At 46.3% G+C, this 14,164-nt stretch overlaps 1 long non-coding RNA gene across 5 annotated transcripts in view; it reads left to right on the forward strand.

The window, feature by feature from the left end:
• Positions 1 to 14,164, forward strand: part of LOC128101899 (uncharacterized) — a 47,699-nt gene that overhangs the window by 10,304 nt on the left and 23,231 nt on the right. For all 5 annotated transcript variants that reach the window (XR_008215219.1, XR_008215220.1, XR_008215223.1 and 2 more), the window contains one exon: positions 8,471 to 9,907. This is a non-coding gene — a long non-coding RNA (uncharacterized LOC128101899). The remainder of the gene's footprint in view (positions 1 to 8,470; positions 9,908 to 14,164) is intronic.

The raw sequence follows: 14,164 nt of genomic DNA on the forward strand, positions 1-14,164 counted from the left end.
TAAGCTGCAAATACAGTCTTTTCAGCCCAACAGTAGTGACTTTGGAGCCACTGTGGGTCTACAGATGGGATGTGCAGGACTTTTGCCTCCCACCCCCTTCTGGGAAGATTGGTTTCTTCTTGTCCTCTCTGGTCTTACTTTAGGCCTAATGAAGAGTGGAGCTAGCCTTTTGCTGCCTGTTTAATATGTTAAAAAAATTACTGCACACACAATGTAAAGTAACACAAAGAGTTCCAACTAAAAAATAAAAATAAAAAGTATAGACAGTCCTGTCAATTCCACAAATTGATTTAGAGACTCAGTAGGCATTAAAAGTCCACAGATCCCTAACCACCTGCCCCTTTAAGAGGCCCATCTTTTTCTAGAACACGTATTTTATCTTTCCTTTTATATAGACATTAATATATTTGTAGAATAATATGTTGCTTTTTTATTTTAAAATTTCAAAACGTTAAAAATAATACATAAATATGACTTTAAAAAAAAAAACAAAGAAAAAGACTTTTTTCTTAGAGCATCCACTTTGAACATGTTGGTGAGTATCTTCCTGGAATTTACAAGATCCAGTATGCACTGTGAGTATAATCTGGGGGCTGGAGAGATGGCTCAGAGGTTCAGAGCATGTGCTGTGCTTCCAGAGGTTCCAAGTTCAATTCCCAGAATCTATATCTGGAGGCTCATAGCCACCTGTAATTCCAGCTCCAAGGGATCTGGCACCTTCTTCTGGTCTCCTCTAGTACCTGCACACATGTGGTAAACACACACACACACACACACACACACACACACACACACACACACACACAAATAAAAGTAACCTTTTTAAAAATTAAGAAATAAAGTGGCTGGAGAGATGGCTCAGTGCTTAAGAGCATTGGCTGCTCTTCCTGAGGACCTTGGCTTAATCCTCAGCATCCACATGGAAACTTACAACTTCTCTTGTGAGTTCCAGGGGACCCAACACCCTGTTCTGGACTCTGAGGGAAGTGCTGCTATACATATGCAGGCAAAGCACTAAATGCATAATATAATAATAGCAATAATACTAATAATAATAATAAATACAAAAAACCTAAAGCTAAATTAAATCTAGGTTTCCATGCTCTTGACTTAGTCCAGTAACATGGCAATCTCCCTTGTCCCTGATACCTAGATTTATTTATTTCCGAGTTGTGTGTGTGCATGGGTGCATATGTGTACACCCTAGAGAATGATCTCTGGTTTCCTGCTCTATCGTTTTGGTTTTTTTGTTTGTTTGTTTTTTTGTTTTTTGTTTTTTTGTTTTTACTTTATTCCTTTGAGATCCAATGGGACTCTCACTGTGTTGGCAGCCAGTGTCTTTACTCACAGAGCCATCTCACTGGCTCTGACGAGTGGGTTTTACTGAGGGCTTCATGTCACCAACTTTTGATTCAAATGCTGTGTGAGTTTATCTGATTGGTGGAGCTCTGAGTCCACATCTTCCTATAGAGAAATTGGGAACTTGAGCCCCTGGCATTTCAGTTTGTATTGTGAAGGAAAGTCTGCCTTCTAAAAAGGGAGATCCCTTAACATAGGGGTGCAGAATTTAGGGGCCCAAGAGGATGAAAATTGTGCACTATGGTAGCACCCTGCAAAACTCCAAACATCATGTTTCATCTGTTCCCTGTCTCTTCCTCTCTCTTTATCCTAGATCCCTCATCCTCCTCTTGGGCTCCCTCTTTCCTTAGATGTACTGTGGAGGCAGATGCTAAGGTTTTAGGGATCTTCTCCTGCTTTCCACATGGGAGAAAGGCCGGAAACACACATGCCTGTCTCACCTGAGGGGTGTCCCACTCTGCACAATGCCTGGTACCTGTCTGGGGCTGCAGAGAGGAGTGCTCTCCACTCCCATGCAGGCAGAGTTCCACCATGTGCTCATTGGTATTAAATAGTGAATGACTTGTTATTTCTTTGTAAAAATATTTATTATTTCATGATTTCATATCTGTCCATAGAGATATATGTATTATGCTTCATTATAGTTCTCTCTTATCCTCACTAATAAGCCTTTTCCTTCCCACTAAACCATTTCTTCTCCTTCCCAGTGACCTCTCCTGCTTTCATGGTGTGTGTGTGTGTGTGTGTGTGTGTGTGTGTGTGTGTGTGTGTGTGACTACACTACTGAGAAATATGACCCACCCCCCCAGCAACCATTACCATGGGGCATATAGGATCTCAGTGGGGGGGTGGAACCTCATGATCCCCTTCCCCACACATGCTGGAATACTGATGAAGGTTACTTCTTTCTTTCTTTCTTTCTTTCTTTCTTTCTTTCTTTCTTTCTTTCTTTCTTTCTTTCTTTCTTTCTTTCTTCTTTCCTTCCTTCCTTCCTTCCTTCCTTCCTTCCTTCCTTCCTTTCTTTTACAGTTTTATTTTATTTTTAACTATGCCTAGGTGTGGTATCTGTGCATATGAGTACAGGTGTCAGTGGAGGTCAGAAGAGGGTGCTGGATCCCTTGGAGCTGGAGTTACAGGTGGTTGTGACCTTTGAATTCAACTGGGGTCCTCTGGAAGAACAATATGAGCTCCCAACTACTGAATCGTCTTCCTAGCCCTGAGACCAGGACTTTCTTGAAAGCAGCTTCTGCTGGGCCTTAGGCCTCTGTCAGTCCTCAAGAAGCTCACCAGTGCTGGCCCTGTGTGCGTGCATATCACCGCCTGTGTCATTAGGGAGACTGCTTAGCCCAGCTGCACAAGAATCCTAGTCCTTAGCACCTTCGGTGGGAAGTCCTATTGGGCCAAGTGGGCTCCCGCGGAGCTGTTTCCAGCCAAGTCTCCGTATGCCTGGTGGGCGGGTGTAGAAACCCAAGTACGGCTTGGCAGGAGCTCTGTCGTGGGAACTGTTACAACCCAAACAGTCACCGTGTACACAGTGCTTCACATGTCTCCTCCGTGTGCCTGGCAGCAGTCACTGGAAACTGCAAGACTCTGTACAACCCCTAGAAATGTCTGTGTTACAGGAAGTGCCCAGGACTCACCGGACAGCTTGCTAGAGCATCTTCTAGGCATCCGAAAAGCCACTGAGTATTTCAATTGTCATCTTGAGTGAAACATACCCAGGTCAGTACTTCCACTACTGGTCTGAAATGGAGATTTTTGGTCATCTGACCTCCTAGTGCCTTGCTCTGGACGTGACAACTCGGTTTCTTTCTAATGAGTTTCCAGTTCAAGGTCAGATGCAGTGTAAGAACACCTGCTCCATGTGAGCCCCAGCCTTTGGAGTCCGTTCTGGACTTTGACCGCTGTGTGGAGTGAAATGTGGCCAGGCTGACTCACTACACAGCCTCCCAGACAGTGAGTGGGTGATCCCTACTGAGGAGTGCAGAGCTCATGATGATAGAACCTGGCAAGCTTGAACTTGACGACTGATTCTGCAGTAGCAGAGAAGGCAGCGACAGTATCCACAGGACCCCCGCCCTCCCCAGCTCTTCAGGGTCTGTATCTCCCCCTCTCCTGCTGTGGGCCGCCTCTGTCACCTGCCAGGCTCTCTCACCACCCTGGCTTTCTTTGTTCCCTCCTCCAGAGCCCTAGACTGTCGGGCCTCACCCACAGGAAACGCTGGAATCATCGATGTCTAGGGTGGCTGTGTCAGTTTTTTCTGTGGTTCTGTGACTTCTATCCCTGGTCACTCTGGGCAGCTAGGTGGGCAGTGGTCAAGTGTGGGAGAAAAGACCCAGGAGGCAAAGAAAGAAATGAGTGCCTGAACCTGGGTCTGAGGGCTTCACTGATGAACACTGAACTTCTGGGATTTAAGCATTCCAGAATGTTCTTCCCCTTTAGCCAGACTGTGTTCTACAGGATCTTTAGATCCTTTGAGAAAATGAAAACATTCCTACTGTGAACCTATTAAAACACAAAATACTGTCATTTGTGTGTTTGGTCCTAAGGTCCAGTAAAGAGGGCTGGAGAGAAGGCTCAGCGTTAAGATCATTGGTTGCTCTTGCAGAGGACCCGGTTTGGTTGCCAACACCCACATGCTGGCTCACAACCATTTATAAGGTTCCAGGGGATCCGGCGCCCTCTCTGGCTTCTGTGGACATTGCATGCATGTGGTGCATAGACATACATAAAGGGAAAACACCCATATGCATAAAATAAAGTGAAATAATAATAATAATAATAATAATAATAATAATAATAATAATAATAATAAAAAGACCCAGTAAAGAGGGCTGGAGAGATGCTCAGCAGCTAAACAGTTTGCTGAGCATGTGCTAGGGTCAGAGTTCTAATTCCCAGCACCCACGTAAAATCTGAGCATGGCAGTGTGTGTGTGTAACCCCAATCAATGGGGTTGAGACAGACTGGCAGAACACAGGGGCTTGCTGGCCATACTGTCCAGCTGAAATGACAATCTCCAAGTTGATTGAGAGATCCAGTCTTAAAAATAAGGAGGAGGATGAAAAACAGAGACATTTGATAACCTCTGACCTCCACATGAGCACACACAAATGAGCTCCCCACCCCAGCATGTGTGGGGATACACACACACACACACACACACACACACACACACACAGAGTGAATCAACTTCTCAGCCTAAGTCTTTTTTGCACCTGAAGCCATATGGGGCACTCACAGAGAGGAGAGCAGACAGACTTGGTGGGACCTGGAAGGGCTTCCTGCCTGCGTATTCTGCATCAGCTTGGCTCTGACCCTGCCCTGGCAGTCTGCCTGCTCAGAGAAAAGCACCTGTTCTTTCTGGAATATGGTTCAGGTAGCTCCCCAGTGGAAGCTGAGAGAGCGCTGCCCAAAGTAAGCCTGGAACAGAAATAGACGGGGTTTGGGGAAGCAAAAGGAGAAAGAAAGGTGGCCAGCATGGTCGCTGGGACCGGAGGGGCGTGAATGAAGGGGCTGTTGATGTCAGGGAGACCAGCAAGGACGAGGCAGAAAGAGGTGTGAACCTAAACCACACCAGGGCACCCAGCACACTTCTACTCTACCTGTGAAAGTCTCTCCTGCGTTGTCTGGAGACTCTCAGATGGAACACAGAGGATAAGCATTTTAGCATATGAACTGGATGAAGGAGAGCCTGTGACCTGGAAGAGAAACTGGGGTGGGCAGGATAGAAGTGGAGTGGCCACAATCCCTGCTGCTCCCCTGACTCCTCAGGCAGTCTCTATACTCACACCCAGGTCCTCAAGTCCCTCCCTTGTGTTTCCATGGAAATGAGGCATCCAACCTGACCAAGTGCTTGAGGAGTTCTCCTTAGTTTGTCGTTATTGCTTAGAGGAGAAAGAGTAATCACCAGCGTCTTCTAAACCAGCAACCTGGTGGGAAAATAGGTAATGGGCAACTAGGTGAAAGGGCTAGCCTCAGGAGATACCTGCTTATCCTCCACAGGAGTAATGTATCTGAAAAAGGCACAAAAGATGTCTAACTTAAGAAATCCTGTCCTGGGGCTGGAGAGATGGCCCAAAGGTTAAGAGTGATGGCTGTTCTTCCAGAGGTGGTGAGTTCAATTCCCAGCAACCACATGGTGGCTTACAATCATCTATAATGCAATCTGGTGCCCTCTTCTGGCATGCAGGCAGAACACTGTATACATATTAAATAAAATTTAAAAAAGAAAGAAAGAAAGAAAGAAAGAAAGAAAGAAAGAAAGAAAGAAAGAAAGAAAGAAAGAAATCCTGTCCTGCTGGGCGAGGTGGTGCACACTTTTAGTCCTAGCACTTGGGAGGTAGAGGCAGGCAGATCTCTGTGAGTTCAAGGCCAGCCTTGTCCATAAAGTGAGTTCTAGGATAGTCAGGGCCCCATAGTGAGACCCTGTTTAAACTAATCAACCATCTAATCAAGCAACCAACCATCCAACCAACCAGCCAACTATTCAACCATCCATCCAACCAACCATCTAACCAACCAATCAACCAACCAACCAACCAACCAACCATCCAACCAACCAAAAAAACTAAAACAAACAAACCAAAAGAAATCTTGTGCAGCTGGCCTTGGAAACCTACTCAGTTCCTGGTCAGTCTCAAGCAGAATTTTTGCTGGATTCGGAGTCTGAGACGCTTCTAGATTGATCCTGTAGCTGCTCAGAAAGCTGCCTGAGTTTTATACATAGCAGCTTTTCAAACAATATGATATCCTGAACTCTGGATGCCTGTGGGGTTTCTAGTAGTCCTTCCATCTGTCCATCTGTCCTCCCTGCCCCCCTCCCTCCCTTCTTTCTTTCCTGTAGACACAAAAAAAATGTACCTTTTCTATTATAACAGAACAAAAATAAGAATAAAATGTCCACTGGAATGGTGGTTCTTGCTTGTGATCCCAGGACTCAGGAGACCTTAGTAGGAGGATTGTCACACATTAAAGGCTAGCCTGGGCTACAGTGTGAAACTCTGTCTCAAAACAAACAAAACTCAATAAAAAACAAGATGCACATCAATTCTTTAGTTTGACAATTCAGATTTATTTAGCATTCTATGACAAATTATTTTGAAATGTTTTTAAAATCTTATGCATGATTTTATATCTTGCTAACACAAATTTTTCCCTTGTTTTCTTGAAGCAAGTTGGAGTTTATTGAGAAAATGTTTTAATATAGATTTCAGCATAGGCAGAGAAGGAGAGAGAGAGAAAGAGAAAGAGAGAGAGAGAGAGAGAGAGAGAGAGAGAGAGAGAGAGAGAGAGATTTAGAAAAAGAATAGTACACACCCAAATGTCAACATAAAATCTAAAACACATCTTTTATCCTAGGGTGTGATTGTGGTACTCAGGGTATAATTTTGGTTTTGGTTATAATTACCTCTTCTTATATGGTAATTACCCACAGTTTTTCATTTACTTTTATGAGCAGGTAATATAGCACATGGCTCACAACTTCAAAATATGAACCAGGGTATTATGAAAACAACTTTACCTCTTATTTCTTTGCTTTCATTCCCACGACCTTCTCCGTCTTCTGAAGTCCAGGTTTTAGTTTCTAACATGGTCTTCCAGCATTTCTTTACAGAAAGAGAGGTAATCCAAACATGGACTCTCATCCCATTCTTTTCCCAGAGCCCGAGACACCTATTTGTCCTCCAGGCTTCTCCCACCCCCAGTTATTGGCATATCTTGGAAACATTTTCTTATTCATAGATGAAGGACTACTTCACTCTTATTACAAGTGAAGTCTGATTGACTTTCACAAGAGTTGTATGTATTTCCTGTGTAGATCTTGATGAGTTGAAGATAAACATTTGGGACGCCATAAACTTAGCTGTCACCCCTAAGATGTTCCCCTCTTCCTCCTTTCCTGATGGCAAGAGTTTTTAGCCCAGGCTAGCCCGACTGGAACTTACTATATATACCAGGCTGATCTTTAATTCCTGGCAATCCTCTTGCCTCCTAACGCTGAGATTACAAGTGAGTGCTACCAGGCCTTGCCTCTTGCATTTTGGAGCATACTATGATGTGAACCCTAGGTGACGGGCTGTGTAGATGATCTCTGGAATCTCTCATTGCTCATAAGCCTCACAGCCATGTCTTTCAGTTCCTCCTCTCCCTGCCCAGGAGCCTCCTTATTCATTGTCCTCATTCTTTTCTAATAGCTGTGTACAGGCATGTGGATAAGGCACCCCATTACGGAGGGGTCTTCCTGCATCAGGCTCGCCCTTCATGGCCGTATATATGACTTACCCTTGCTGTTGTAGACCATGCCACCGTGAGTGTCTGTGTCCACTTGCCTGTTCTGGATGTATGTCAGCCAGTCTCATGTGTGTAGAGGATTTCTCTCAATTTTAATAGATGCTGCCAAGTCGCCTTCCCGAAGGGGCCGTGCCAATTTACACTCCTACAGGGATGGTGCGAAAAGCCTGTCTCCTCAGGTGGCATCAGCGTGCTCGCCACTAGTTGGAGTTTTACCAATCTCATAGGTGAAAATTGCTGTCTGTAGCTTTAATTTGCAATTCTCTGATGAGTTTGATGGCGTTTTTATGCAATCAAGAGCCACTTGCTCCCTTGTGTTCGTTTATTGATCTTTTTAGAAACTCTACATATCGTAGGAAGCTTCTTCCTTCACCTGTGACATGAGATGCAAAGTTTTCTTCCTTGCAGGCTGTAACGTGCCTTTTGTCTTTATTTCTAGTGTGTTCCTTTATTTATTTATTTATTTACTCATCCACACATAGATAAGATTTAATACCGTAGTCTAGGCTGGCTTGGGACTCACTATGTGCTCAAGATGACCTCAAACTCGTGACAATCCTCCTGCCTCAATGCCCAATAGCTGGGATTACAGGTATGCACCAATACAATTTTTTAAAAAAATTATAAGCCACTATACTTGGCACACACACACACACGCACACGTATATTTGAGAGATGATATTTAGCCCAGGCTGGCCTTGAACTCATGGATCTTTCTGCCTCAGCCTTCTGGGGTTGCAGGTATGCACCAACACTCCCGACTTTGCTTACAATGTATGTCATCATACTACTTACTTGTGTTTTCCTTGTTCCACAGAACCCCGAGAATGTCATCTTAACCTCTGGGTCTCAGGAGACACTCAAGGAGCCTGGCAATTTTGCTCATCCATCTGGACATGTCTCTTGCAACCAGATTTAAACAGGAAGTCAAGCCAAGTGTTCCAGTGGTGCTTCGGTGACAATGTCTTGTATAGATGCACCTTTCCTTCGGGGCTATGGGGTCTTGCCAGAGTGGGCGGGAGAGTTCCAAGGATGTGAGCATCTTCTAAGGATGGCCAGGGTTGCAGTCCACCCCTCCAACGTCTTTGCAAGGCCGTTCTGTCAGAGGGCTGTGCTCGTGCCCTCCTGACCCCTGGGCTCCAGGCTCACGGTGTTAGTCAGTGTCCTGCCACTGTCACAGAACTCCTGAGATGACATTTACAGAGAGCCTATTTCGGCTCACAGTCCGGCAGTTTCAGCCCGTGGCTGGTTGGATCCATTGTTTGGGGGTTTGTTGCAAAGTGAGACATCATGACAGGAAGCTCCTGGTGGAGCAAACCTGATCGTCTCTTAGCCAGGCCTCCAAAGAGAGGAAGAGAAAAAGGCTGGGGTACCAGTAACCCCTTAAAGGACGTGGCCCCATTGACTAGAGTATCTCCCACTAGGCCATATCTCTTTTCTAGTTCCACCATTTCCTGATTGGAGTACATGTTGGTGACTAAACACACGGATCCTTAGAGGTCCTGTATCCAAACCGAGCTGTGGCTAATTTAGACACAAGTTCTTCTGAATTTCAAATCTAACGCCTTCAAGCAATCTTTAGCGTTCCCCAGAGATCCCACTCTCTCTCTGGGGACTGTGTCCTGGTGCTATCTCTGACTTCCGGGCCTGTTCCCATCGGCACTGCCTCTGTTCTTTGCATCCAGATGGCAAATATCAGGCCTTTCGATTTTTGCAAAGGGAACTGCCCACACAGTCATGAGGGGCGAAGAGGTTCCACTGAAGACTGGGAACAGGAGTGGGATGTGTGGGTGACAGAAGAGGGGTCTCCGCATGGAACGGTGCAACAGGCATCTGTCGGTAGACTGCCCCTAGCTTGGGGGCACCACTGGCCTTGGACTTGAGCCAGCCCCACCCGCCTTGGCCGTGTGGTCTCTTTCTCTCTGGTTTTCTCTGTCACTGCTCCTCCTCGTCAGGGCGGGCCTTCTGACTCGGGCGTGCATGAGTTTGGTCTAGTTTTCCCATCTCACCCACTCAGAGCTTATCTGGAGGTGGGGAGCGATCATTGGCTGTCCCCTCCAGCGGCCTCCTCTACTGGAGTGGGAACTCTTTGGTTTTTGCTTTGTAACTGTTTGATGTTTGTTCTTGTGTCTTCTCGAGCTCCAGGTCTAGGCATCAGGGCGTGTTCCAACGTGGGATCACGGAAGGAAGAAGAAGAACAGACAGGAAGGCCACGGGAAATCATGACTGAGAGAGAAAGGACAACTTAAAAAACGTAAATTAAAAGAAAACCGGGAGGAGAACGCAATATCAACACAAGCTGGAAAATGGGGGGGGGGGGGGGCGGGGCGGGGTGAAAAGTAAGCCCCTCCTCCACCCCACCTTCAGTCACTTAGTTCTGTTCACCCAAAATAACCATTGTCACCAGAGTTTTTGTTTTGGTCTCTTGGGAAATATTTTATCTCCCTCCCCGCAAAAAAGAAAGAAAAGATAAAAAGAAATGGCCATAAAGCTCTGTAGCGCCCAGCCTGTGCAAGGTCCCAAGTGCATTCCCCAGTACTGAAAAAAGCAAATAAGAGAAAAATGAGGAAAGGAGAGAGCCTGTTATACATATGGTCTCACTCTTTGAAGTAATTTTGCAGTGTCTCACCACTTTTAATAATAAATAAATAATAGGTGTATGTTCATAAACACACACACACACACACACACACACACACACACACACACACACACACACACGTGCGTTTCCTGTCTGTCTCTGCCCCCATCACCTCTTGTCTCAGCCTCTCAAATGTTGGGATTACCGGTATGCATGCCATCTCTGGCTCTTGTATTTTCCTTCATCTGCACAAAAGGACACCTAAGTAACCCCCTCCCTGGAGAAGGTATCCAGGGGGAGGCGTTTTCTAGAGTGAAGAGAGACTGCCGTGGTCAACGTTCCTGATGTCAGATTTAGTGCCAGGGTGTGAGGGCGGTCTGATTGCCCTTTACTGTGGAGGACTGTGTTCTTTCCAGCTGTCTTTGACCCCTCTGTGAGGGCATTCTGAATCTCCCCACCCCAATGTGTGAGCTGCAGCACCTTCCTAAGAGAAAAGCGAATTCTTTCCTCTCACAGGCACTGGGCTTGGTTGGCCACATGACCTCTTTGGGACAATGGGAAGAGAGTGGTGTGATGCATGCCACATCCCAATCAAACCTTAAGTGCCAATGTGGTTTTCTACTTTATGCCATTAACCCATGACCTTGAGTCTGGAGCTAGGGGCTGGGCTGTTCCATCAGCATGAGCCTCAGGATAAGAAGAAAACAAAAGTCATAGTTGATTCACATCTTAAGTAATTGGATATGAAATCTTATTTGCAGTAATCCCCCAAAATTCTGGGGTTGTCACAGCAGCCTAACCTCGTGAGAGCTGACTAATGCTGGAAGGGTGCGGGGTTAGGCTTGGTCACAAAGTCCTGAATGGATCCAGGATGAAGTCACCTGCTCACAGTGGCCTCTATGTTTGATCCAGTTTGATCTGGACCTAGCACTAGCTGGTTTACAAGAATCAGGATATGACACAAGCCCTGTGACAGCCCCAACTTTACCAGTGGTGACGTCAGGTGCTGTGAATTCTCAGGAAGTCATTTTGCAATAGTCCTAAATAATTTTTTACTTCTAAAATCCAGCTTAAAGATGAGGAAATTCATTACTGAGCTGTTGGTGAAAATCTGGATGCCCCACCACAGGGACATATTTTATTCATTACTCTATATGATAGATGTTTGAAGTCTTTATAAATCAAGTGACTGGGGCTGGGGAGATGGCTTGCTGTGCAAAGCAGTTGTCATGCAAATGTGAGGCCCTGAGTTCACACCCCCAGAATCCCTATAAGGAAGCCAAGCATGGCCGCACACGTCTGTAATGCCAGTGCTCCTATGGGGAGATAGGAGACAGATAGGAGACATGTGCTATCATAAGCACATATCTTCACTTGCACACAAGAATTCTCACACACATGGACTTGCACATACACACACACACACATACACACACACACACACACAATAGCTGAATGTGTAATGACATGGGGAAGATGTTTCCATAATTATGAATGAGATAAACATGACAAGGAACTACAGACATATGCCAGGCTACATTTACATAGCAGATTAGGGGTCAATCATGCAAGCTCAGAATTTTCTTGTTTCTTAAACTTACATTATGTGAACAAGTATTTCTCCTCCGATACATAAATGTGTATTTAAAAAGACCAGGGGATTTTGCCAAGCATGGCGGTGCACGCTCATAATCCCAGCACTTGGGAGGCAGAGATAGGCAGTTCTCCATGGGTTTGAGGCCAGCCTTGTCTACACAGAGAGTTTTAGGCCAACTAGGGCTATATAGTTAGATTCTATCTCAAAACCAAACAAAACTTGAAAGCAAGCAACAACAAAACCAGGAAAAAAAAAAAAAAAGCCCAACTGGCAGGTTTCTTGGGTTAACAGTTCTTTTTCTGTACTTAACTATTTTGCAAAGGTCCCGTGATGAGTGTGTGGTACTTCAACCATTAGAAACAAGCAAGAACCATTTAAGAGTCCTGTGCAGTCACCTCCAGGCCTGTACCTCTGGGCTGGGCTACCCAGGGGCCTTAACTGGGCCTCCTGGTCTAAGAATAAGCTTGTGTGTTTAATTAGGTCACTCTCCTGCCGACCTAGAATCTCTGCTCAGAGCTTAGTGTGGACTGCCAGAACCCCGAGGAGACCTAGCAGGTCCTCTGAGGCTGTGCCGGGCAGGCAGGCGCCACTGTCCTGCTGCAGCCTGTCTTTAGCTTTGTGTGAATTTGAGAAACTTGTCAACAGTCGCCCCAGTGGGGCGGCCACCCTCATGCCTCTCTAACGGATCCTCTTTAAAAATTCATTTAACCTGCTTTATTGAAGAAAACGTGAAGGCCCCTGAAGTAAACATCAGAACCATAGGAGACTGAGAATAATTCATTAATTCCTAGTCCTGCTGTGCCAGACAACCATTGTTCATTGTTCACTCTACCTTCCTGGTATTTCCTGTGTCACATACATTCATGCCTTGGAGTGGCTGGCTAGGAGGTGGAGGAGGGGGAGGTGACTTCTCAGAAGTTGCTTGGCATGGGCACCAAAAAAACCTTCTAGAGGAACCATCCAGTGGGACAAGGGAGCCGACGGCCAGGTGGCCCCCACATAGGGCCTGTGTATAGAGGCCAGTGATGCCTCTTCTGTTTCTCCAAAATTTTTTTTTTTTTTTTTTGGTTTTTCGAGACAGGGTTTCTCTGTGCAGCTTTGCGCCTTTCCAGGAACTCACTTGGTAGTCCAGGCTGGCCTCGGACTCACAGAGATCCGCCTGGCTCTGCCTCCCGAGTGCTGGGATTAAAGGCGTGCGCCACCACCGCCCGGCTCTGTTTCTCCAAAATTTTTATCTCATGTGCCATTGTAACAGTGTGGGACATGGTATGTGTTCACACATATGTGTCCACAAGAGAGGCTGTATATGTGTGTGTTGGGCAATGTGCACGTGAATTCAGGTGCCTGAAAAAGCCGGAAAAGGGCGTCAGATCCCCTGAAGCTGGAGTTTCAGGCAGGTGAGCTGCCCACTCGGGGTGCTGAGGACTGAACTCCTGTCCTTGGGTCCTCAGGAAGAGCAGCACATGCTCTCAACCACTGAGCCGTCTCTCAGGCACCTCTTACAACACTTCCGTTTGGAATTGTCCTTCCTTCAGCTTCTTGGCGGCGCTCTGAGAACCCTGGTTCCCTTTCTTGGCAGAGATGCCAGCCAGGGAAGCTTGTCATGGGCTGCGGCGTCCTGTCCTTGTCATCTGCTTTCCTTTGACACTTCTCCAGTCTCAGCACCAGTTCCACCGCTACCAAGCACATCTGAGTCTTCTATCGGCTGCTCTGCAGTATGCCCCTGCGCCAGGGCTCTGCCCAGACCTTTCCAGTTTCTCTCCCGGCTCCCTCCCTGATTCCCCATAGCCTCCTCTGTGGGATTCCTCTGTCTCCAGTCCTCTTGTTTGTCCCAGCTCCTCAGTCCGCAGCTCTGAGGTCCCTCCTGCCTCATTTCACCCTAGCCACCCTTCTGTGCTGAGTCTCCAGCTGTCACAGACACTGACATAAGGCCCCTCATCTCAATCCCTTGAACCCCAAATGGAGAGGTGGCCATGCTCATTCAGTGGCAAGCCCTGACTGGCCACCACCTACATGAGTTTTTTGTTTTTTGCCTTTGTATAGTCACATAGTAGAATGAGTGTCATCCACTGACTACAGTAATTGCTGTCCTGGGTCCCACCAAGAGTGTGATTGCATACATACAGTAAATCGTATTAGTCTCCAGCTTAGAAAATGTGGGATTCAGAGGCATTTCTGGCAGTAGTGTTTCAGATTAGAAGCGACAGACCTGCAACTCCCACATCTGTTCTGGCCTAGGTCTTTCCAGTTCATTAATAATATGGCTAACCCTCCCCTTCAAGGCTCAGAGTTTAAGAGTCGCTGAGAACTGGGGCAGGAGCCCAAGCAGGAGC

Source organism: Peromyscus californicus, unplaced genomic scaffold (assembly GCF_007827085.1).
Source record: "Peromyscus californicus insignis strain IS unplaced genomic scaffold, ASM782708v3 Scaffold_7__1_contigs__length_154581171, whole genome shotgun sequence".
NCBI classification, from domain to species: Eukaryota; Metazoa; Chordata; class Mammalia; order Rodentia; family Cricetidae; genus Peromyscus; species Peromyscus californicus.